General features: G+C 38.1%; 1 protein-coding gene across 1 annotated transcript in view; it reads right to left on the bottom strand.

The window, feature by feature from the left end:
• The window catches only part of LOC124160597 (acid sphingomyelinase-like phosphodiesterase 3b), a 1,228,662-nt gene that overhangs the window by 137,678 nt on the left and 1,063,740 nt on the right, over positions 1–27,244 (bottom strand). The gene's annotated exons all lie outside the window — the stretch shown is intronic.

Here is a 27,244-nt window from a genome sequence, read left to right as displayed (position 1 = left end):
TGGGAGATAAAGAAATTTATATAAATCAGGGCAATTTTTAAAGCATTTCTCTCTCTAAAATTTCCGTAAAAAATGTTTCACTAAAAGGTAGCGATAGCGGGATTACATAATTAATTTTCGAGACCGAAGTAACATAAATGTTCACCAGTGACAAACGTACATGTAAATCTTTAACTTCAGCTTCCATTTACGCTAGGTTATCTTGCAGTGATTGCTATCAGGATATTTTTATGTCAGCAGCCAATAAATGTTAGGAATTTAAACATTTTGGCTCTGTCCTCAACTTTTGATATTTATGTACCGATGCAAAGTAAAGATGAAAAATTATCTTTATACCTACCCGTGGCGTAGTATGTAAAAATTGGTCTATTTTCATGAAATGCTAATATCATCATTATAACGTGATCCTATATAAAGCCTACAATGAACACCAATAATTTTATAGCCATAAGTATTTTAGAAATATTCTACCTTTATCAGATGTTAAATACTAGAATAAAACTGAGTCAATCTTTGAAAATTAATTTATAAACTAGGGTCATACAAACAATAAAAAGGAATGGTACCTTTTTCACACAATTTCAAATTATTTATTTTTATTGTTTACAATGGATTTTCACAAATTTATGCCTGAAACAATCGAGTTTAGGTTCATACACCTCAATATCAGTGCCATCTTCATGTTATGACCCAAAATATGCCTCTTGCTTTGAAGTAGCCTACCGCAAGTAAAATTTTAGACGAGCCATCTAAAAAATGCGTATAATGTGTAAAAATAGTTTCATAATGCATTTGACGAAAAATTTATGAAAACTTTTCATCAATTTTTTATTTTTCGATCCCATGTTTGCCTACGTGCCTCATTCCCGTATTGCCTGAGAGGAAATCTAGCTTCTATTGCGCATGCATGCCAAAAAAAATTCCCTTGATGTGCCTTGGAATGTATTCGGAAAATTATTCATGGAATCTTAAATATCCAAAACGATCCCCTTCCCATTTCCTGGATTGATTTAGCAATTCATCAGGTGCCCGTCAATATTTCGGAATTTTCAATTTTCGATGCAGAGGGCGAAATATATGGGTCACTATGTCTCCTGCTGGGCTTGGTAGTAGTTATCAACAAGGTTATTGCATTCCCATATTAGTCCTCAGTGGAGAATTGAGCGACATAGGGTAGCAAGTTCGCTGAAAAAAACCCACTATAATTCGGTTAGAGGGGTGGAAAAATCCCATTTCGACAGCGACATAAAGACTTAAATACGTATAAATAAATACAATTTGAGGTGAGGTTAAAGTTCTCGCCTGGTAACTAAGACCCAGAAAAAAATCTCCCATACTCGGCTGCTAGTGAGGCATTACCTCATTTTTTTTATAGAGAAATGGGCAAAGAGCCCGCACTCTGGTGGAGTAATTGGAAACCTGCGGCCGAGGAAGACTACGCTTGATGACGAATCGGTTAGAAGTCCTTTTCGCTCGGTCGCCCAAAAACTCTTGCCTCATTTCTCGTGACACTTGAGAACCGAGTAGGTTGGAATATTCCCAGTGATATTTGCACATTATGTGCACTTGTGGGTGTTTCCGTTAAGATATACATTTGGTAAATCTGCAGTCATTCCTTGAATATTCATGTAAGGACTTCAAGGTCCTAATGTGGGTAGATGCATAAATGCATGATAATTATTAAGACTGAGAAAATTATGCCTACTGCTGATATATTATCACAGTGACGAAGCAATAAAAAAATAAAATCTTCATGTTTATAGCATGCAAATACAGTTTTGCCGCCATGGGCGATAACCATTGAGATTGAAAATGAAAGACCACAAAGAATTTGGAAAAGTAAGTGCAATTTTCTTCGGCCTGTCTGTTAATTAGGCTCTCTCCGATTGATACGCAGACCGCAGGGTAATTTAAAAGTAGATACATATTCTGATTTGACTTCTCTAAAAGCATACAGCCGCTATAAATTGCAACAGTATTTGGTGAAGTGCTTATGTTTCACAGCCATGACCAGAAGACTTTTTCCGATATGGGTGCATGGGTTTAGTGGACAAATTCCGATAAATAGGGATATAAATTGAAACAAGAGTAAAAAATACAGCACTGCAATGTAAGTGGGGTATGAAGAGAAAGCGGTCGTCGCAGAACACCTGATGTAGTATCGAGAACTCCTTTTCCCCGCGAGAGATAAATAATGCAAAACAAGAATTTTAAGAGAAGCCCTTGAGATAAAGAATCACTATGAATGCTAACATAGGAAACGGAGGGCTTGCAGTTATTTTTATAACAAGAGACAACATCCGGAATATTCTAGATCCACTCCTGTGGCAGATATGTCTTGACGCGCAACATAGGCGAGGTTATTATCCCTGAGAAGGTCTCCAGAAAAGGAGAAGAAATGTTTACCACTCTGATAACTAACGCGGGGAAAAACAAAATTATTTAATTTACAAACGTGTAGGGCTTACCTTTTTTCAGAAAATGGTTGCAGTTAATTCTTCTCGGGGTTTCTTCCGGGTTATATCCTCAATCTTCATCGCTGCCGACGTTTCGACAAAATCCTCATCAAGGCCGTTGACGTCATTAAATCAACGGTCCTGATGATGATGGAAAGGGATACTATCGAAACGTTGTCAGCGATGGAGATTGAGAAGGTAATCCGGATGATATCCCGAGAAGAATTTACCAAACACGCTAATTTTTAGTATCATTAGATCATTGATGAAATATAAGTAATAACAGGAAAAAGCATTTTCAGTATTTTCACGAAAATGCCATTTCATTCGCTGGAACTTCCGTAAATGGTGCCGGAAGTCGGAAGGGATAGAATGCCATTTCATCAGCGAGATAAGAGGCAGTAGTGAGAAAGAGAGAGAGAGTATGTATATATAAATGTACACGGACGTTAAGCCGAACAGTGGGAGGTTCCCCGTCTTTTTCGGGGTCTCTCTCTCATGGAAGTGCCGCCTGCAAATTCGCGATGCGCCGCCGTGTTACGAGATCTCCTCATCCTTCCCGCGCGCCGCTGCTGCTCAAGGACTTCTACGCCATTATCATAATGACCGGCGCATAATCCGGCAGTGATAAAAGGACAGCGGAGACGGGATGAGGTTGAGTTTGAGAGGTGCCGTCTTTCTAAGTGAAGTAGCAGACGAGTCGGCGACGCCTATATACTGCTGCGCGAGGTCGTTCACGTGACGGTATCCTCGCGCGTCGTCGTTCGTTTGTTTTCTCGTCACGCGATTCCGCTCAATCTCTTTCTCGGCTTGCTCGCCACCCGACGGTGAGTTTCAGGTGGAATGAGAGGAAAGGAAACGGATCGGTTTAAGCGAATTACTTAAGAGAAGGAATGTGTTCCGCTCCATAGGCCTTATTTGGTGATGAATAGGTCGCGTAAGACTAATGCTATAATCAAGAAATTTTCTGGGTACCTTGACTAGACCCTTTTAAGTGATCTAAAATATAATTAAGACGTAAATTTGAAATATCATATTGGAGGTATAGGTAAATTTTCGAAATGGTTTACTTCATATCCTATGAATATTTCAAGATGACAGCATAGTTTAATGAAATACTACGTCACCAAAAACCGTGGACCAGAAGGTATGCGTCCTTCGAAGAAAATCCATCCCTATCCTTACATTCCTATATAACTACCTACCTAACGGAAAAATTTAATCTTTTTGGGAACGCTTTATTCATTTAGAAATTACAATTACGCTAAAATGGAGAATTTCCAAAGTGCATGAAGAGTACCTTATTCTACATTTTCCTTTATCGTAAGAATTACGATAGAATATTTTAAAAATTATATTCCTCTCGATTGGTCTATTTTGTAGACAAATCAGTCGAGTAAGACTGATGCTAAAATCTTGAAATGTTCAGGGTAACTAGAGCAGAACGTGTTAAAAACTTTTCCGTTTCCCCAATAATAAAAAAATACACCTGAGAAAATAATTTAAAAGTAAAATGTAAAATTATCAAACTTGAGGTGCAAAAAAATTCTTGAAAATGTCACCCAAAAACCGGTGGAGAGGAGCTATGCGTCCTTTGAAGAGGATTTATCTTACTTCCATTCGTATTTCACTTTTTAGTGAGGTATTTTTTGTTATAATTATTCATTTGAAAACTATGCCATCATCTTCAAAATTTCAGAGTACACGAAAAAAACTTTTGTATAGATCGATCAGTTTCACCAGCATAAAAAATTGAATGGTTTCTGAAGTAGAAATTTCATATTTGAAATACTGATCAATGTTGACATTGGTCGGTGATATGTAAACTAAAAAGTTAAGATAATAGCAAGAGCATTGAGCACCCAATCTGAGTAAAAATAACCGGTCGAGTGAGAGGTAAGTGTTCTTTGATCGTTAGGTAACTACTGGCGAGAGAACTTTTTTCTTCCGAATTGATGCATTATTTTCTTGATATTAATGATTTGACAAGTACTGCCACCGTCTTAAAATTGTTTCTTTCAGTTTTATTTTAACTAATCACATATAATGACTAATTTCTGTTTCACAGCAAATGAAATTCCTTACATTCTTTAAAACGTTTCCGTATTTACCTCGTAAGCTGCCTCTCTTGTCCCACACTTGCTTCATTGAGACATTCCTTCATTAAATGCTCTTGACAATAAATGGTAACGTTAACCCTAGGAAAAACCAGATTTCTGCATGAACGTGATCAATTAGTCGTTAAATACGTAGCTGGAATCGTGAAAACAGAATAAAAAGTTGCAGTTTTGAATACATTTAATTTTGTATCAATTATTCAAGAGGGAAAAGTTGAAAAAAAATAATTATAAATTTTTGGAAATTTTTCTCGATATCCATACTTAGCGGGCCAACATTTACTGTGACACCCATCGTTTCTCACATATCTTTGAACAACATCACATCCTTTTTCAATAAGTAATTTTTTATTTAATCACTCCTACATTCTTCATAGACACAGGTATTATTTAAGACCTTAAACTAATTTAAGGTATAATTTGAAGTTAAATAGAATTTTTAGTAGATATAGAAAAAGATAACATTTTTTAAGTAGAAATAAGCATCCAATGTATTTTGATATTTCATAATTACCTATGAAATAAATTACTGATTGATAGTATGCAACTAATATGACTATGTGAAGCACTGGTTGGTATCAATAAGGAAGATACAATAATCATGGTATATTTCTTAAGAAGGAAATTATTTGGCGTAAAATTCGGCTTAATCTTTTGTTTTTACCAGAATAAGCTGAAAAACCAATTATTTTAGCAAATCCGAGATTTGTGAGGAATGTCATGCTGCACGTTCAGTGGTAGCAATCATTATTCGTTCTTCATCTCTGCGGAGATGGGAACACCAGAATTGGTACAACTTCTTTCAACGTCTCAAATGTCTTCGATAATCTATCACTGGATACCTTTTATTTCCTATTGCGCCACTCCAGATGTAAAAGAGCTGCAGATGCATCCACTTTTTACAGTTTTCTTTGCATACTATCTCGCTCTCATTTAAGCTTTTTCCTAAGGGTCAACCTACCATACGGCACTTCCTTCTTTACGTCTTCATTCGTCTTTCTCGTCCCGGAAGAAAAAATTAATAATCCACCGTCTTCCATTACCCAATTTCCCGGGCAATGCATATATATCCTATTTTTCTCTGGTTTTGCCCACCTCTTACTCTCTTTTGTGTCGGTCTTTCTCTGAGTCCACTTTTTTCTCCCACCCTTGCCGAATTGATGGCTTCCTGGTGCTGCAATTGCTTTCCTGTAATCCCAAGAGAGCCCCGAGAGCGATATACACAAAACGACGATTTGAATCGTAACGGATATTTAATGGCGTGGAAGAGTCGGTGGAATAAAACGTTGAATGGGGTGAGGGCGGCGGCGGCGGCATTAGAAAGCTCCGCGTCGCTCGAGGAACGAGACATTCTTCCGCAGCGGCGCTGGCGTCGCGGTCCCATTTCGAGGGTTTTCCACTTCCCCACCCTGGACTACATCTTCTTTCCAACCACTCTTGCCAACGCGGTTGTCTTCTCCTTCCACGTATTCTGGCAGCAACAAGAACTTTCCATCTTTGCGGCTTTCCAAAAGATTAAAGGCAGGTTCACGGAGCTGACAGTAAGGGCAACTTAAGGGGACGCATCATTCCCGTTCACTGGGCCTCATTTTGACTTTTCTGAGATGCATTACTCGTTTAAAAATTATAATGATATCTTGAGATATATTAAAATTGATACATGTTATTTGAATGGGGTTCGATCTTATGGTCATTTGGGTTTATCTCAAATACGATAAATAGTCATATGAAAACTATGATTAGCACCAATATGCCAAATCTGAGATGCAAGCAAATTTTGAGTGGGTTTACTATGAATGCCCTGAAATTTTATGACATAATCTCAAGTTTTAAGCAACTAAGAAACAACGAAATAATACTGATTGAAAGGGAGTGAGAAGCCTTGTTAAGAATGAAGCTTTGACCTCTTAAGCTTGGAGATTGAAAATAAGCCATGAAGTATTTCACGAATAAAATTCAATATCGCACTCAAATATTAGGATTTCTTAAAACTATAGTACCCTCTCGGTTGAAGTATAGTCCTTGGGTATTGAAGTTTCATTAAAAAGTAAGATGAATAACCGCATAAAAATATACTTGCAAAAAACTTGATCCGGGCCACTACGTTACATATACTTGAGGCGATTCCATTTCCATCCATGAAATAGGTTTTAAGGAACTCTTTGGTGCACATAATATTAATAAGGACCTAATTATGCCTCCCTATTGACAATGTAGCATTATTTTATGCAACATTAGTTGTATAAAATAGCTCTCATGGCACTTCGCTGAATAATAGAAGAACTGCTTGCTTGAATTTCGCTTATTTACTTTGATGTCATATAATAGCTTTTATTCGTCATAAATCACTTCTCACGAATATGTAATTTTTTCGGCTGGAATTAAGATCTCAGCAATTTGAAAATAATTATTTATCTAGGAGTGAAGCATAACTTTCCCATCTTTCCGGGCCACTGCAGGTCCACAAGGTGACGGCCGAAGTTCTCTGCCTGTGTATCGGTGAGGTCTGGGGTTCTTTAGAATGCTCTTTCGATTTCATTTATTGCCTTCATACTATTATTTATTGAGTATTGCAGTAAAAAATATTACCTACAACATTTTCTCGAGATAATTTTTACAGACAAAGACAAAGGAAAAGAGGTACAGACAAAGTTTTTATTAATTTTTTCTACCAATCTCCTTTCTTGGCAGCGCCGCCATTGGATTTTTGAGGCCATTTTTGAACTAATATCCCTATTTAGTTTTAAGTTTTAAATAATTTTAATATAGACACAATGATAGTCGTAGTAAAATTTTATAATATTGTATTATAATCTAGTTCTAATTTGTCCTGAAAATTTCAGCTTGATCGCTAATGTGAATGCGGATTAAAATTGAGTTTCAAGATTTGACCTTATCAAAGAGAAAAACAACAAAAGGAATCTATAAGAACATTGTAAAAAGGAAAGTATTTTTACGAAATAGAGTACAGGGGATTTTAACAGGAGGTAGACGTCGAATGCCTAGGTTATGAGGAAAATAAGGGGTGGAGAGGAGAGGGTAAGAAGCCCCTCAGGAGCTTCCGAACGAAATACTTCGGGAGTTTGTCTAGTCTATATCGAGGAAAGGAAGGATAAGACCAGAATTATCAAAGCCTGTGGGAAGGCAGGAACGAGAGCCAAGAGACTATGTGAATTCCCTTTCTCCTGTTTATATACTGTGCCTACCGAAAAAAAATCATGAGATTATTTGTTTTCCCTTTAGCTAATAGTGAACAGGGAATTGAAATTGGGATGGGGTAAAGCGGATCTCAAGATAAGGTTCGGGGAGAGGTAAACAAAGGGGCTAGGGGGTAGGGGAGAGAGGTTTCAGGGGACCATAAAATTGCAATTGGGCGATGGACCGCTAGGGATAGAGGCGAAATTACATCGCCTAAGACCCACTTGCCGAAGGGGTACTTCGGATTGGGTGAAAGGAAGAGAGGCACGGGTGGAGAGAAATGGTGAAAACGTTGAGTGAAGGGCAATGAAAGGAGAATAATAAGGGAAATCATAGGGAAGGGTATGTGAGATGTAGGGAGAGACGGGGATAAAAAAAGGCATCTGGCTTCTAAGAAGGCTGGCTACAAAAGTGAAAGGAAGTACGACTTGTGCGCATGCTCGTATTAACGCATTTTTGTCCAACAGTTGTTCATGAATCTAAATACAAACACTTATGCTTACTACCCTTGTGTACAATTGCTACGGAATGGCTATAATGACGACACAAAGGAATCCAATGCGGAATGCTTTGAAATTAACCTCATGAATAACAATTCTACGAATCTAATAACAAAATAAGAAACAGAAAAGACAACTTTAGTAAAAAATACTACATTAGGTAGTTATAGTTAGTTCTCTGGCCTACCCGTTGATTTATGAGTACACAATGGCCGTTAAAAATCAAATTTATGCGGCTTATTAAATATATTATAAATTTACAAGGACGAGTCAATTGTCACTTTACCGCTAAATGAATTTAAATCTTTTGAAATTAAAATGAAAACAAATTTCTAAACTCTCCTCTTGGAGGCAGCCACAAAATGATTGTACTCTTTCGTATTAAAAATTTACAAGATAACTCAAGTGGTCATTAGAACTGACGACTAAGCCACTTTTAGGCTAGTAGCTGATCATTCTAAGAAAAAAATATTTTGAAATTTGCTAAAATAAATTGCCGCCAGAGCAATGGAGCTATTTTTCCACCTCCTACACAGGAGCTGCATGAAAGTTTCGAATAATTAATTATTACTAAGAATACCAAGAGGTCTAGTGCAAATAAAAAAATCAGGCATTAGGAAAAAAGTTTGAGTTCAGTAATTAGTACCTGTCCAATTATATTAGAATGAAATTAATGGTAATAAAAAATCTACGTTGATTTATGTAACTTATCGGAGTCCTTTACGCTAAGCACTGGTGAAGGTTCACGGGGATGGAATTGAAACTGGTACGTGTTGAGCCTCTCTGAGTAAGCCTGAGACCTCATGAATCATCTACCCAACGCCGACTCTGCAATTTGCGCGATTTAGAGTTGCAGAAAAAAAGCACTCAAATTAGTGAGGTGATAATTGATGCACTATTTTTGCGCCTCTGCATAATTTGCAAGTCACATCTCATTTCTGAAAAGTATGCAAATCTTTTAAGATAAAATTTTAAATAACGAGGAAATTAGAGGGACTCCAGCCAGATATTCACCAATAAAATTTGGATTGAGCGATAGAGGAGTTGATTGGGGAAAAAACAGTAATCAGTAATTACCGCAAGTGCTTTTATGCCATTTACATTCTCTATCACATCTTAGGATGGTGGAACATATTTTCATGTGCCGATATTGCCATGTTTTAATAAAATATGTGAAAATGTAATAGTATTCCTAGAATTATTTCATGATTCCTATCCACTCAATGGAAGTTTTCGCTATTGGCTAACAAGTAGATTACCATTCCTTCACGCTAGATGAAATTTGCGGGTGAAATGAATAAAATAATATTTTCTTCTGGCTGCCGAATTTCCATCTAATAGCACAATAAAGTACTAGACTTAATCCAATCTTAAGCGTGAAGCAAAGCAAGGGGATTATAGACTTGTATAGACGTGTAGAGCGTTTGGATGGGGATTAAATTGATTCCACTTCTAATCCTAGGTGAAACCGTCGGGCATAACTAATCAAAATATTCGAAATACGAGAAGGCCCAGGGAGAGGAATATTCCCCTCCCCCTATATAACCTATAAGGTATTCATATGCTTGCGGATTATTGCGGGGTGTATTCCTAAATCACTCATCCAGATCAAACTTTGGGCTGAATCTATGAGCGAGTGAAGTTTAAACAGCACGTTTCGAAAACAGATCAACACGCTAATCCACACACCTTCTGTTTCAATAAAACTTAATAAATGCAACGAAGACGATGAACATGAAAAAAATCATTTTCATACTCTTATATATACTCTATTAGATTGATTTTCATTGATACTTCTAATACTACCATTTTAAGGCGTAGTAAAAAGGGACACTAGGAAAGGAACTTCCCTCCCCTCCCCCTACAGAACATATAGGACATTCATAGTTAACACACCTGTTGCCTCAAGTAGACTAAATACAATGTAGTAAATACGATGGAAATAAAAAAAATAATTTTTTATTTTTAAATTTCCTCGATTACATACATTTCCTTGATAATCGATCTTCTCCTAATACCAATTTAAGACTTAGTAAAAATAAAAAAACGTCAAGAAAAAATAGCCATAGTACAGTGGATAATTCTATTTCCTTCTCTGTCGCCCATCGCGCCCCTTTGTCTAAGGAGCATTTTAAACTGTAGCCTGGGGTTCACATGAGGTTGAGTTTCGAGTCCCCACCAGCCTTGCTTATCGAACAACAGCGCCCCCGTGAAGGCAAATGAAGAGGGAAAGGAACCAGGGGACTAAGCACGTACTAGCCCCAGGCGCACCTCCGGCCTTTCTCTCGAAGTGCTTCCTCCTTACCATCCCAACGAAAACACGTGAGTCTACCACACTTTGTCGAGATAATCGAGTTGGAGATGTTGTATCTAAGGTACAATACCATGGTTTATCACCAAGCCGATAGCGGAGTTAGGTTAAGATTGAGATTGTAAAACAACCAAAACCCATGAACTGTTTATATTTTTGAAAAAAACATTTAAATAGAAGAGAAAATTGATTGAGAGATACGAACCTGATTTCTGTTACCTCACTTTAGCCAAGCATTTTTTGCAATAAATAATGAATTTGAAGTACAAATATCGAAAAAAATGTTTCACCAATCCACCATTAGACATCTGAAAAAACTTTTTCAACTCATAATTGGTTCCTGAAAACCAACAATCCTACCCTAATTATTTCAAATGAGACTGAGGAAAAACCATTCTTTACCCTTACAAGTAGGCTCCACAAAAAATAATTTAAATCTTCTAAATAGCAGTGCTGAAGTTTTTGAAGTCACAATTTTAGTACCAAGATAACAATCTTTTTTTTTCGGTGAAGAATAGAAGAGTTGATTATCAGAACGGCAAAGGAAATACTAAACATTGACCTCCAGCCAGGAGTCTTCTTCAAGCCAGGAGCTTATCTTCAAGCAACACGCAAAGATCCTTCAATTTCAATTCAAATACCTTTTCAAGAACACGTTTACATACAGACTAGGGAAAGCAGAGTGGGAGGAGCTTAGCTTTCATCCGAGTTTTAATCCGAGGTGAGACTATATTATTTCAAGGAACGGTAAATTTTAGGTTTATCACGGTAAAGCATTTAAGTTCCATTCACAACAACTTAACTTGGCGTTACTTGAATTATTATAAATCAAGCCAATACATTCCATTTTCGTTCAATCGCAGCACATCGAGCATTAACCCTCGAGCGGGCGCGCCTGATATTTTTACATGACCGAGCGCGTGGCGTACTTCGTCCACGTTAGATGCATTCATATGGTAACTCTCTATTTTTGTTAATATTTATCTTTATTTGTATAAATTAGTTCGAGCTTGTAAATTTGTAAGCAATACAGATATAAAGGTACACAGGTGGTACAGCTGGTGCACGGCCGGTCGCGCAGCGTAGTTTGTACGCCACAGGTGTCGGGTTCCTCTTGCCTGTCTAAAAAAAAAATTTGCAACAATACTTTCTGCTTTGAAAACTCACGCTACAAACAGTCAAAAAGGCATTGTAAGAATATACGAGGCCATTCAAGGATAGCAAAGCACGACGTACACGGCCGGTCGCGGGTGTCGGTTCCTTTTGCCGAGCTAGAAATAAATTAGCAGCAAGACTTCCAGCTTTAAAAACTGACGCAAAGGACAGTCAAATATTATTGTTAAACACAAGGCCGTTCTAGACCAAAATGTACGCACAATGTTGAAATCCTCGGTTTTTTGAAGATTGGCGGACTTTGTACACCAGCGCGCCCGCTCTGGGGTTAATAGTAAACCGTTTTTTGGATACTCACGGCTGCCTGTTGATTATAAATTGACAACAGCATCTTTATTGCTAGCGATTCATTTAAAGATAAATTTGAATTTTTCTCAGCCAATTATATTAAATCAAGCAAAACCATTTTAAATTGTTATGAACCAAAAGACGTACGGTTAGAAAGAGAGAGATGCTTATATTAGGCGGCGAGTTATATGGGAAAACTTCTCCCGGGATATTCACCCGGTAGGAATCATCATTGTTGCCGACGTTTCTAGCACCAAATAAGCAGATTTCTTTGTCAATAAGCAGCTCTGAGAATGAGCTGGGGCTAGAAAGGTCGGCAGAATTGTATTTTCTAACACAGTAGGAATCCCGAGAGAAGTTTGCCCTCGTTCTTTTCGTTTTCAAGCCCATGGTACAACACAGTTATTGTAACCAACGTTTTATGCTTCCCCCAAACCACAGATTATGGATGCACAATTTTTGGGTGGATCCACCTTGTATCAGACTCGGACCAGGTGTCCATTTACCCCAATGGGGAACATGCATGAAATTTGTTCATCATGCTAGTTAGTCTCGTTGAATAGAAAATTTTCTCACGAGTCCAAATATGCAAGCTAAAACCCTCCTAGTACTCCAAAAACGTCAATAAATGCTTATTAAAAATGCTAAAATATCTCTTGAAGTCACGTGACCTGAAACGGCTTCTGACGTCATCGCACGGTACACCATTCACTTCGCTAAGAGAGAAGAGTGGTAGAGCCTTAAATGCAAGATATCGAAGTAAAAATCTTCGTCGAGCTTTGTATTAGTTCCTAGAAGGACAAATTGAAGAGGGATTGAAGAAAGCACAATACCTCAGTTTACTTTTGGTCGACTTCCTAATGGCGGCTGATTTTCTGAAAAACAGTGATTGCTTTGTCAGTAGCGCGATGCGGGAGTAAAATAATGCAGGTAAATAATTATGCGATTAATGAAAATTATAATTTTTTTTTTTTGACTCAAAGACGGGAGCTGGAACGCGCCCGAAACTGTCGTCCGCAAAACATGAATCAACGCGGTCTAAACCCGAAAAACCATCACCAATAAACTCACCGCGGAAGCCTCCGTAATAATTTTAATCCCCTTTGTTTGTTTCAACAAAGCCTTGGCAACCTAAAATATTCCTAGTCTGCATTTTGTCGTTAAAACAGCAATTATATTCGCCAAATTAGCATTTGAGCCCTCATAGATCGATTTTCTATCCACTTCCTCAGCCTGTAATCAGTGGATACCGTGCCGTGACCTCACGCTCCGATGACGTCGTGTTTTCAAGCAGCCGATGAAGGTCTATTTTTAAAGACTCATAACTCAGCTAAAAACATTATTCATCCGCGAAATTTTCGGCTAGTACATTTGAGGCAAGAAGCTTCTTATTAAAGTAATTTTAAAAAATTATGCATGTTCCCCATTGTCGCATATAAAGGGAGCTTGGTGTCCCAGTTGATAGAGCGTCCCACCATTGGCCGGAGGAACCTATGACCGATTACCGAGTCAAGTCTTTAAACATCTCCAAATAAATTCCTGGCATTTCGTAGTTGCCGAGGGATAGAATTTGATTCCTTTACCTAAATATGTAACCTTTACATCCCTGTGAATCAGCCAGGAGTGAGCTCTGCCCTTACCTATCCAATTAACCACGGGATGAATAAAATGAATAGATTGGGTCAATAATACGCCTTATTACCCTCCAAAATATTAGACAAAGAGGAATATTATCATCTTGGCCATAGTTACACTTGAGTGATTAAGTGCAACTCTTTTATATTAGCCTAACTCACGAGTAGCGAATTTTAACCGTTAAATCAGTCTCAAACAATTTATAACATACCATTTCATTGTCTAGTATCTTATTAGTATAAAAAACCTTTTCCAAAAAGGTGATTTCAGCGCAGCGCTGTTTAACAAGTCAATATTAAGACATGAAAAGTCAGATGAAGGCTTCTAAGACGATCAATGAGACTTACAGCTTATATTATGGTATAAAACTCACGCGTATAGCCATGAAACCTGGTAATGCAAAAGGAAATTAAAGAAAAAACTCCTCCTACATCCACAATTTTTTATTCTCTCACGTATATTCCACGACCGCAAAAAATTCCTCTCCGAGGAAAGGAATAAAGAAAATTACGGTGTGCATATAAATTTTCTCCACTTAGCCTCGCTGAGGAAAGAATTAACCGGATTTTTATATACTTTACGGTCGCATAACTCTCCCTCCTCCGCGCAGATTCTAAAAAAAAAGAGGTTAGGTAGGAGAGTATCTTTTACTTAGTTACCTCCGTTGTGCGGTGAAGAATACGGTTGCGTGTCATGACCATTAATTGGATGAAAATACAACTGAGGAATTATGTTTCATTTTTCCGGCTGCACTCGTGCACAAGCAAAAGCTTTACAATAACCCGGGGTCATATTTTATAAATATCACCAGAAAATAGAATGTCTGAGACGATAGAACGTGCAGCACACGACGGGCACACTTACTCAATGTCATAAGTGGAAAATGTTATAGCGAATGTTTGTGACAGTCACATAGGAAGAGGAAGTAAAATGACTTTTTCCGCTTGAAAAGGAAAATGATTTCAATTACTTATAAATACCAATAAAAGGGACACTGATAGCGCCAAAGGGAATTGGATACCGAAAATAAATCATTGTAATACATTTTCAAATAATATAAGAATTTAACTTATGGTACCAAGGACCATAGAGGGGAACTGCTTCATCACGGAGGTACATCAGATAATATATTTTTAACACCTTTCTATGTACCATTTTAATGATAGTTAGTTCCGATCACAGTACCAGGCAAGTGTTTGACATATGTGTAGACTTGAAAATGATAGTGAACCGCAAGTAATAGTGAAGTGTTTTATAAACAGTTAAATTACATATAATTCTGGAGAACAGAAATTAGGAATTACATTCTACATAGTTTTGCACACTTTCTTAACTATTTAAACATTTATTCAAATTGGACTAGCTGCCATGAAGCAGAATTCTCGCGGTAAAGAATAAAAATTAATTGGTGATTTCCATAAAACTTAGTTTAACGCCGATACGTACTCTGCGGCAGCACTAAAGTACCTAATTAATGGTGACGATCACAGCAGCGTGGTTTTAATTTATATATTTTCCTCATTTTTTGACTCATGCATCCGCGTCGGAATTATTTTTTTCGGTGCCTCTGAAAATTTTAAATTAAAAAGAAAAAGATGATGAACGGATCCTTATGCAGGAGTTTTCGCTAAGTTTTTGGAATGTGTTGAATTTCTTGTTATTTATGCCACCTGGTGTGTTACTCAATATTCTATTCCTGAGTAGTTGAACAAATAAGCTTTCCTACGCATCCAGTTAGTAGTGTTCAGCGGCTTGCAACACTGAGAGATAGGTGATTTTGTAGCCTTATTCCAACATGGGCATATGATTCACTCAGCCCGCGACCGTAGACTGAGAGAATCTTTAGCTTTAATTATGTCTATGTATTCCATGAACCTGAATATAGGATTTCATTTCGTTTGACCTATGAACTAGCATTCACATGCACTACATTTAATCTTTTTAGCGTCTGCTTATTTTGCCTAGTATACTGAAGACTTCCAGGGTTTTTTAGGCGAATATGTAGGTTTGCACCTAAAATTTATATACAAGTAGCTTAATACGCATTTTATGAAGCTAATATTTTTAATAGGCTCTTAATACATACGGGTATGTTACATAACAGATATTAAAAAGCAGTTACAAAATCTACACGAAGCACAAAAAAATGAAAGACGCGAATGTGAAAAACCCAGCCGATAGATCGGCCCGCTCGCACTATAAGGGTTGGGCAGGTAGATTTCCGACTCTTGTAAAACTCTGTCAAATACCACTGCAGGAAATCTCACCCAATATTGGACAAATAGATAAAAATATTAAATAAGTATCCGGAGAACCGTGGTGCTTCGATTGCCTAGGCGCGCTTAAGGGGTGGCCAATGGTGTCGAAGAGGTGGCACCACGCACGGATAATTGTTGAGCGTAGAAAGTGGTGTTTATCTTCTGGAGATATATCAATTAATTTAGATCCCACGGGTCTCCAAAGTAGCACACCGCAAGCACTGAGCATTCCACCAAATGCAAGCCTGGCTTTCACTCCACGTAGCACCCACCTATAAGCTCTTTCTTTCGCGAGGCCACTGAGTGTTCGTAGGTTCACATATGATGCGAGGGTGTGAAAATTTGACGATCGCGGAAGAAAGGATATTAGAGTTTCATATGTGCACTTTAGGCACGCTATTGAAACAGCTCGAAGGATTCAGCGTGGACAGTGCAGCCTACTTTACACCAAATGGACAAGTAAGTAACTCCCTATAACCTAAAGGTCAAAACATTGGCGTAATGAGACTGGCAGTGCACGCGATGTACTTTATACAATCAATGTAAAGAAAGTTGTGATTAATTTTCCAGTAAAATAAAATTTGTAAAATTACATTATTGATATCATATTAAGCTTTAATGCTATATTAAGTGGAAATAAATATTTAAAATTTTATAAGGTTTCATTGCAATCTAAATACAGAAATCGGACGAAAACTTAAAAACATTAAAAATAAATTTATATAACTTGAAATTCAAAAAAGCGGGCATTGAACATACGAGCATTTCTCCATGTATATTTCTCTAAAATCAGTAAATAAGTAATGGTATGGATGATAGTTATTTTGGCCCGCTTTTATTCGATTTATGGCCATCAAGGTTTCATAGGGTTCGCATATTGCGTTGCTGTGGAAAGCTACCGACTGAGAGAGAAAGTATGTTTGAGTTTCAAGTCGTGCATACGAGGACTCCCAGTGGAATTACTCAGAAATCCCCCTTAAACTTCACCCCATTCTACAAAACGGGATGGTCTCGGCCTACCTCAATCCCCAAAAGACAAAGGAAAGCTCATACGGGAATGACATGCTCGCCAAATTCTTCCAATTCCTTATTTTACATAATACATTCACATAGACGCCGACAACAAGCTACTGACTAGAGTGAAAATGATTTTCGGTGAGAGGATACTTTTCGCATTGAAAAAATGTATATAAATTATGAAATATCCTCATGGTCTCTTACTGCCTTGCCAAACATCATAGCTCAGACATTGCTATGTAAAACTCGGTAAAATTATACACATTGGTTTTTCTAAAGACGATATTTTCTTCAGATGAATTGCTGGCGGGATTAAAGTTGCCGCCAAATATCAGATTAGGAATCGTGGAGAAATTTAAATTTAATTTAACTAAAAATACCTGTTGTTATAGTTTTATAACTATGAGGAGTTAAAGATGGTAAAAAATACCATAACTAGAAATGATAAAGCATTATCTTATCAATGACGCAATAAAATAAGGCAATTACCTCAATAGTACTGACTAAAAGACGGAGTGATTACAATGAGGAATGACGATAAGTAGAAACTCGATTTATTCAAAGTCCTCAGGACTATCAGCATGATAGCTAGAAGATGAATGCAGATGTAGAAATAAGATGCAGGGAAGCAAAATAAATTCCTTGTCAACCACCATTTCAATTTCAGTTTCCCTCATCGCATTTTATTCGAACCAACACCAGCCAAAAGAATGCAACACATAAAGGCTGAGAACTTTCATGAGCACGGTTCTTTTCTTGCGATGCCCCTGGCGAAACGTAACCCCTATAACAGAGCCACTCCGCGTACGAAAACACAAATACAACCATCAGAACTGAAAGGCTATCAAAACCACGCTCTCGCACGTCCATTAATAGAGACGCAAAAGTGTATTTTTTTCTACGCATATTCCAATAGGAGGAATGCGGGCATATTTCGCTAACCACGCGGGCATATTTTGCACATTCTATTCTCTACTAAGAAGGGCATTCCTCAAAAATATACAAATTGTGGGATAAACGGCTAGGCGTGATGGAATTCCCATTAGAACTGAGGCTCCAGCCCTCTTTCCAGCAAAAGTATGCCACTGTAGCGTGGAAGAGAGTGAAGAAAAATCAGGATAAATTAAGTTGTGCACGGAAAATGGCTTTATACGGTGCCTAAATATGAATTTTGAGGAAGTAGATTGGGTATAGTACCAGAGATGAGCACGAAGGAAGTGAAATGAACGGAGGAAATTCTAAAATAGAATAATAAATTAATACATTGATGGATTATTACGTTGAAGTGGGAGGGAAAGCGGATGTGCTACAGAATTGAATAATGGGCTAACTACTGTCATGAAATTCCGTTTCACGTTTATGCTATTTTTCGCTTTTTTAAGTAAAGCAAGTAAATTTGGTCACATGAATACATTAGTTTTGAAAAGTTGAAAAAGTAGCATCCAAAAATTTGTACATTCTTTGTATATTTGTATTAAAAATCTTGAAAACGATAAAATTTAAATTTTCTCAAGTTCCTTCCTCTTTAATATATTTGATTCACAATATTCTATTAATGATGGAATAGGGAAAGGATTTACAAAAATTAATGTATCACCGTAGATAGCATTTAAAATATATTAAATTATTACGGAGGCTTCCGCGGTTATTTATTTGGTGATGGTTTTCCGGGTTTACACCGCGTTGATACATGTTTTGCGGACGACAGTTACATTTGGACCCGAAGACGGGAGCTGGAACGCGCCCGAAACTGTCGTCCGCAAAACATGTATCAACGCGGTGTAAACCCGGAAAACCATCACCAATATATTAAATTATTAGGTTGCTCGAAAACAAAGTAGTGAATTATATTATTTTCCGCAAATTCTGAGGTATCTGAAACATTTAAACATCTCTCATCAAATTGCATTATTCACTAATCACGTAGTTTTCAATGACACTGTTCAAATAGTTTTCAAATGTGACGGAAATATAGCAGTCTCAATGATTAGATCGTAGTATGAAAACACTGACGAGCACATGGAACCAAATTAGTTTTCTGACTACGCACTAGTTTTTTTATTATAAGCCAGGAAGTACTTAAGTACGTCATTATTCCTATCTTCTCTCCGATCACGATGGAGAAATTAGAAATTAATAAAAAGGGGCCCAACATGACTGCGATTGCTTTGAGCCTGAGGGATGAAATGTTGGTCAGACTCGCTAACGGCACATGGATCCCTGATATCTAAGGATTACGGAGGTCTCGTTGAGTTAGGGTAAGGGCCAGCGGTTCGAAACAAGGGGCTAAGAACGGCGCTGAAAAGCGGCGCTTCCGCAGCTCAGCTTAGCTCAGTCTGTGTAGCGCTCTGCTTCCACGAGAGTTTTATTGAGCTTGTGGCTTAGAGTTTAGCGACGTTGAGACTCCGAATGGTCAAGTAGGGAGTAGGAACTGATTTTGAGGAGGTGAAGGAAGAATTGGTTTAGGGTTAGCACTAGAAACGCACGAACGGAAAACGCATTCGCACGAAGGCAAGAGTCAATTGTAAAATCCGATAATTATTCTAATTTTTTACTTTATTGCTAGTTTTACTAGCTACATCTCACTATAAATTGTTATTGGTACACCAAAGGCCTTTAATTTCTTATTTCCCAAACATGGTTAATGTCTTAATGTCTTTATTTCACAAGCGAATTTAGGACTAGATAGTCCTCTCTTACAATTAAATTGTTTGACAATCACATACATCCATGCCCTGAATGGTGGTGAAACCACCCAGGGCAGCCAACCAACATTTCTCCTAATTTATTACACTTTTATTATTTTTACACTGACATTTCTTGTTAACGTGACGTTTTTCTTGACTACAGCGATGCATTTTTTTATTATGTGTGCAAGCTATGTTTTTATACATGGTTTGTTAGAAACACTGTAGAGTAGGAAGTGAGTTACTAGAGGATTTTAATTGGATTTAAATTAATTGGATAAGCAATAATAATCTTTGCCATTTATTACACGAAATTGGTTGTGAGTGAGTTAAATTTAAGAAATTCAAATGCTTACATACTCCACAGACTCAATGGTCCTCAATAAGAAATTGTAGCGAAGATAGTTTTAATCCTTCAAAAGGTTCAATATCTTAAATGTAGCGTAATAAAATTTTAAACGGAGTTTGGAGGAAACCAAGGCCTACATTTCGGCTGAAGAAAACTCAAAGCAAGAATTTTATGTGCATGTATTGATCTAAGAATACTAATAGAGTCTTTGCGGAAGAATCTGCAGATTTAGAATTGCGGTAAAGGTTAAACTGTGTATTTTCCTCTCGTCAGGAAAGAGGGTATTTCTCATATGGCGCGGTGAGAAATTCAATGCGAGATATTCGAAGAATTCAGTTGGTTAGTAGGCATTCCAGGTAATCAACTGTTGCGTGTACGAAAATTCCAGCCAATAAAAGCTTCAACTGGAAAAATAGCGCTCCGGATACAATATAGGTGAGCATAACCGCTGCATCGTATATAAGGAAATAAAAGTAACTCCTAAACCACGATTCAGTATCAAGAGGAGATCCAGGAAACCCCCACTATATGATGAACTTCATGGGATGCTTTCGGCTGGATAACGTTCTTCCAAAAAATTAATTCCTCTGATATATCACGATAAAGATCCTTGGAAAACAATACCACATTCCCAAAAGTGGTTTTCCTTAGAACTGCTCTTCCCTCATAAGCATCAATAGTGTCCTGGATTATAACGTAAATAGATTTAGCTAAATACATTTATGGAGATGATAAATAAAAGTAAGTTGAAAATGTAAGCTAACGCCATGCGCAATGAATTGAATGACTTATAGCGTGACTTTTATTCTTCCACTTATTCATACACCATCTTACTCCGCAGTTATTGGGCTGCTTAAATTAGATAAAAATGCATTCATGTTCAGGAGAAATGGTCACCCGAAAAGCCAAAGGTGCGTGGTTCGATTTTCGATGATAAGGAATTCTTTCCCGTGGCAGCAATTTCAACGCCAATCACAAGGTAGAATCGGAATTAATTTCAGTTATTAATTATGATAATGACATTAATTTCTGATCACATAGCAAATAGCTATTCCGTGGAAAAAATTGTGTTTTTATGGTAAGATTAATTATTCACCCTTAATAACACCTAAATTTACTTAATAAACTTGCTCTGACCTGAGGCTATGGTTATTTTCATTAAAACCTTAGTGCTTATGATACACTGGGCATATTTCATGCTGCATGTTAAAAAAGTGTCCCTAGTTTTACCTAATACAGAGTAAGTAAAATTCTAAATTAGTGAGTGTTAACAATAGGCACAAGAATATGGTTTGCCTAGGCTTGCATCCCCTGGATAGGAACCCGAGTGCCCCATGAGTTTTGACCTGGGTAAGACAGGAAAGCGACCTCCGGTAGGGCAAGAGGTAAAAGCGGCAAAATTATCCCATCCAAGGGCAAGGAAGGGTTTAGGGAGAGGGGTAGGTGGGATGTGTGTGCCAGTGAGATAGGACGACCCGGCGCCGTCGAGGAGAGCATTAACAGTATAAAGGGAAGGCGCTCTGTAGGGTCCGGATGTGGCGACGACCACTGTGTTAATCAAGGCCTTCATGTGGGAAGTGCGGAAAGAATGGCCGAGATTAAGAATGGAAAAAGCGAGGGTGGAAACGGAGACCGGTTATGGTGACGGAAAGAAAGAAATTCCGCGGAAAGCCGGGGAATGGTATAGCAAGGAACTATGGGTAGAGGATGCAGAACAATTACTAGAGAGACTTTATATGTTAAGCTTGCTCTTACCTGAAGTCTACCGTCATTATAGCTTAAAGCACTGTACCTGTGATGTAAAGGGCATATCATATGCCGCAGAGTAAAAACGAGTGACTCAGGTTTTACCTAGTACAATTTTTATAAGGTAGTGCAGATTTCTCGGGTTTCACACGGGGTAAGGCCCGCCATATCTCCTTCCAACGTTTCGATGTGTAACTTGCCCATCGTCCTTAGGGATTCAGGAATCTTAAGGGCGATTGTCATTTTTCTCCGGGATAAATAGAAACATTATCGTTATATAATAACGATGGAAGAAAAAAATCTTTCTAGGTGCCTGCTCTAACTTTTAACTTCAGCGAAGGTTTATAATGCTAAAAAATGCTTAGGCATGGTGGAGGCTATAGGAAAGGTTGTCTATCCGTATTAACTTTCAAATGATCCAAAAACGTTTATGTTCTTTCGAAAAACCCTTATATCTTGTTCACTAGCACTTAATCTACGTCACCTGATGTCAGTTGACGCTAAAAGAAGACGCCACTGGAGATTCCTTGACCTGTGTTAATGAATAACTGTATAAATCGCTTGCATAATTGACTAAGCGTGGGCCATGAGGCAGAAAATAGCATCCAGGAAATACTTAGCAAAATTCTTGAATGGAAATGGAGGCAGGATATAGGGTCAGAGAAAGATATTACTCGAGGAGAGGGCAAAGTATTTAAAGGACCCTTGAAAAGACGGTGAATAATGATTACAAGGGACTCGTCATAGTAAAAATACCACTAGCATCAAAAGAACGATAGTTAATGACTGGAATTAACCCACTTTCCATGTCATAGTTCACCTAAAACAATTGAAATACCTAATTTTAACTCCAGTAACTGCACCTGATGTATGCATAGCTCAGTCCATATATACAGGGCACATATCCTCTTTTAGAGTGAAATTGAAATGATTGAAAATTCTTAGAAATGACAGAGAACGAGAATTGTAAAATCTGAGGGTGGCATTGGAGACCGGATATGGTGTCAGTGAATGCAAATCCACATAAAGCCATGAAGGTAATGGTGGGACCTCTATAGTGAGACAATAGAATCACCACTAAGGACTCTTGAACATACTACCTTTGATCTTCCTATGATCTGAAGGCAATGATCATTATTACAAATACTTCGGCTATAAAGGGAAGTTGGCATAGATTTTTCTTCGACTACTTTGGTCTGTCTCTAATACAAAGGAGTTAATGACCATGACATTTGACTTTTAGCATTTTACTAATATCAGATATAATATCAGAATTAGCTAAAATTGAGAATTTTACGTATGGATTATTCGGAAAAGCTTCTTCTCTGAAGCATCGAAAAAAAGCAATCATTGCATAGGCATTATCAATGGCATACCACGCAAAATAATCCATTTCTTTTCATAATTTACCACAGGTGTTTCTCACGATTGAAGCCACCGAATGCCTCCACCGGGATACGGATTGTGGGTCGAGTTCTAGATTTAGAGGTAGGCCGCCAGATAAGCGTCTTTACCTGCCGAATAAGCAGTCGTGGATAAAAACGACGTCGTTCCGAGGGGGCAATAGTCTATCGTTGGGTGAAGTATGGTATCCTATAAGAAGCAGAAAAAAATTAAGACAAAGATGTGACTTTTGGTGACCGTGGATCAAAAATTGTGCCTCTCATCTCCTGGGATGAAAGGCAGCAGCTTTTCTTCATGAGTGTGGAGGTGGAGACCAGATTCCGACGCCGGTGACGGTAGGACCGAGATATTTTCATAATTGCCCCATGTCTTAGGCATAGAAAGCAAAAAGACGCACTATGAACGACTATGCTAAAACTTTATGGAAACGCTGAGAGAGGATTTTTGTAATTTATTTTTCTCGGTATTGATAAAATTCCAAGATAGTAAATATTATAATAAAGACCACTCTGAGTCAAATACAGCCGCATTATGTGAAAGTTCAAGTCTATAGCCATAAGAAAGCAAAAAGTTGCCCAAGAAAATCTCTATTCAAAACCTTCTGGAAACGCTCAGAGAGGCTTGTTGCTATTTATTTATCGTTGACATTGATGAAATGGCAAGCTATTATTATAAAAATGAAACACTATTCTGAAAATGCAATCGCTATATGTGAAAATTTCATCTTTAGCCATAAGAAATCAAAGTGATGTACTAAGAACGACTGTAGTACAGCCTTCTGGAAATGCTCAGGGAGGATTATTATTATTTATCGTTGGTATGGTTGAAAATCCAAGTAACTATCATAAAAATGCACTAACTTTTGGATAGTACGACCAAAATATGTGAAAGCTCAAGCCATAAGAAAGCAAAAGTACGCACTAAGAACGAGTGCATTAAAAACTTCTGGAAAAGCTCTCGGAGGCTTACCACAATCCTGGTTAGGAATGTGCCGGCGGAGAAAGGTCGAAGTCAGGGACAGGGAGTGGTGGGAAGTAGGGGTGAAAATTGTGAGGATAAGGGGAGGCTAGGGTCGAGGAGGTGAGATAGAGAGGAAGTTAAATGAGGGGGAAGGGACCGGATGGAATTCAAATTATTTCCTGTGGACTTTTAAACCGCCCCGGCTCCCAAACCTTTCTTTAGCCCTCGGGATGGAAAGGAGGCCTTCCTGCAACGGTGCTGATATTTTGTTCCGTAAGAATAGAAAAATTCAGAGAGAAATTAAACCGGGGGGAAAGTTTGGCCTCAAAGTGTGAACGAAATGGCTAAAAACTGGGGGCTGCCCTCGAAAAAGAGGCTTCTGCCGTGGAACTTTAAGTGACTCCAGAAGTTCACAGCATTCTGAGTTAGCATAGGGAGAGAATTCGCTGAAATGGGCCTTCCTCAGATAAGGGTGCCTTGCGTTCTAAAATTCATCCTTAATTTCCCTCAATGTCTTTTTATATCTTAAAGATCACTAGAAGCTTCGAGTTGTTTTTCGATTCGTGGGATACATTTTGCTGCCCTTGTGGCCATGTTTTTTTCATGATACATGTTATTTTTCACCAAAATGATGATCAACATAATTTGAGCCAATCGAATTACAATCGTGGAAAAACAAGCCATTGGAATATTACCATAGTTTAATGTTCATCGGGAAAATGCCTTTACCATAGGAATATTGCTTTGGGAAAAAAGATAATTTAAATTTCTATTTCGACAAGTTTTTTTGTCAAAGATTCAACTTGTCCTTTTTGCAAATACATGACCTACATTGTTTAAACCTAACACAGAAGAAACATGAAAAAAAAAACGTCGCGGGAATATTTTAATTTTTAACGGGAAAATATCTTTGCTTTAGGAATATTTGGAAAATGTGTAGAATAAAATCTGACAATGTTATATCAAAAATCACCCAATAAAAAAATAAAACTCGGAGCTTAGCACTTGAAATCTGGTATATTTGTACCTAATTTCGTCAGATTAAATAAATGTTCTACCATACAAAATTAATGCATCAACAAGTAACATTGAAGGTGTCAGATTTACTTCTTTCTTTGTATTTTATGCTCCAGGTATTTTAATCCCATTAAGTTCAAAAGCGAATTAGTAAATTCAATTAAATAGCAGTCAGAAATCTTGAGTTGATGATTTGATGAACATAATATATACCTTAATGTAGCGGTAATTTTTATTTCAAAATGATCACTCACAAATTGAGTTACGCTCCAATCTACTAACTCAATATTATTTATTTTGACGATATTATACATATAAATCCAACAAATCGTCACCGGCAACCATTCCTCAGTACGATGTCCAGTCTAGTCAACAAAGAAGATATTTGCTCTCCCAGAATATACTCAGTAGAATAGAACACATTATACGATGATCTAGACCTGATAGGGATTCCAGACACGGTCACAGGTGCCTGTGCTCGTTAAAATTTCAAGTATAGCCGCAAAATATATCCATTCCCTTAATATCAAGCAATTAACGCAAAGTCAAGCTCTACCGTGCTATGATTAATCCCATGGGTGATATGCGCATGAATTCGTTATTTAAATATTTTTGTTCAGTTCTTCATTCTTGGAACTTTATCTTTTCAATAGCTGGCTCCTGCTTCGCGCCCTTAAGACTATGGACATTTGCGCCGACGCGTGCCGCAATTATGATCCTTTTCAAATATCCTTTCGACTGTCGCACTCGAGCAAGCTCGGAATGTTTCGTGCGGCATCGCAGCAGGAGTTGGGACCTACGACACTAGGGATATGGCATGGGGACAGAGAGAGGCTGGCCAAATTTTATTAAAAGTCTTTGTCTGCGCATGGAAACGAAGGGATGAATCAAAAACCCTCTTACCACTCGGAAACACAGCTAGCTTATGAAGCGTACACCAAGAAGGTCTGAAAGCGACTGAATTTATCGGAGGCTAGGCTCCGCCTATCGCTTTTTGGCAGGTTTTCAGGAAGTCACGTGCCCTCCGACCTCACTTCACAAATAACTTGGGCCTGCCTCTCGGTCGCAAAGATATTTGAAATGAACTCTAGCAAAGAATACGCCCGGACGCCACCGCCACTGAGTTTTCCCTGTCGTCACTCAAGTCTTCAGAGGACAAGGTTGTTCTAAGGTTCCTGGGTCATGGGGGACACGAAAGCTGCCCTCCTTTACCAGTGGAGGAGTTGAAGTGGGGCTGCCACCTTATAGAGGGAAGATCAATAGGGCAGACAAGTGGGGGCAGGTTGAGAAATGCTCGGAGAGGCAATGATCTACGGGCCTAGCTGAGACGACCCCGCAGAGGAGGAAAACAGGCAAGAGTACCCTGCCACGTGACAAGGGGCTCACAAGTGTTTAGGCCTGGAAGAAGGTGGGAAGAGAGAAGATGGAGGAAGTAGAGAGTGAAGCAAATAAGACAGGTCCTTTCCAGGACACAGGGAAACCACTATAGCAACAACGTGGGGCAATAAAGTGAATGACGGTGGGAATGATAATAAACAACGTCGTGAGGGAAATGCGTTTTCCAATGGGTAGCGAGGAAGTGTAAGCGCCCGAGAGGCCAATTTCTAGGAACAGAACAAGCTCCATAGTAGAGATAGCAGTGAAAATATTCATCGCCTCCCAGGTTCGTAAGATGGGTCAAATTTTCTTTATGCTCCGGAATCAATTATATTTTACACACGATACATAAATTCGAGCTCAGAACAGATTTAACTAAATGGGCTTCTTTATAACGAAACTCTTATCATCGCAAGGCCTATTGCTAAGCAAAGCTTTTCAACTCACTGCGTATTTCATTTACTTTATCTCTGATTAGATACCGACTTTACATAACGCTATGATTGCATTTATATTAAAAACCGATGTGGGTTTATCTTACTGCATCCGTAAATTTGTTAGTTCGGTCGCTATGTGCAAACCCTGCCAAACCTCTTTTAGGCAGTTTACTTGCCTAATTTACTCTGTTTAGAAAATAAATATACAGCATTTTAAGCCAGAGGCAAGCATTTTTGCATTAAAAATCGTATGTGTGTTTGTCCCGAAAGCACCCTTAACTGTTTAATTCTAAACAGCGTTTTAAATTCTTCGA

Source organism: Ischnura elegans, chromosome 6, assembly GCF_921293095.1.
Source record: "Ischnura elegans chromosome 6, ioIscEleg1.1, whole genome shotgun sequence".
Taxonomy (NCBI): Eukaryota; Metazoa; Arthropoda; class Insecta; order Odonata; family Coenagrionidae; genus Ischnura; species Ischnura elegans.
Note: the sequence above shows the minus strand (reverse complement) of the source record. Positions and strands in the feature narration are given on the sequence as shown.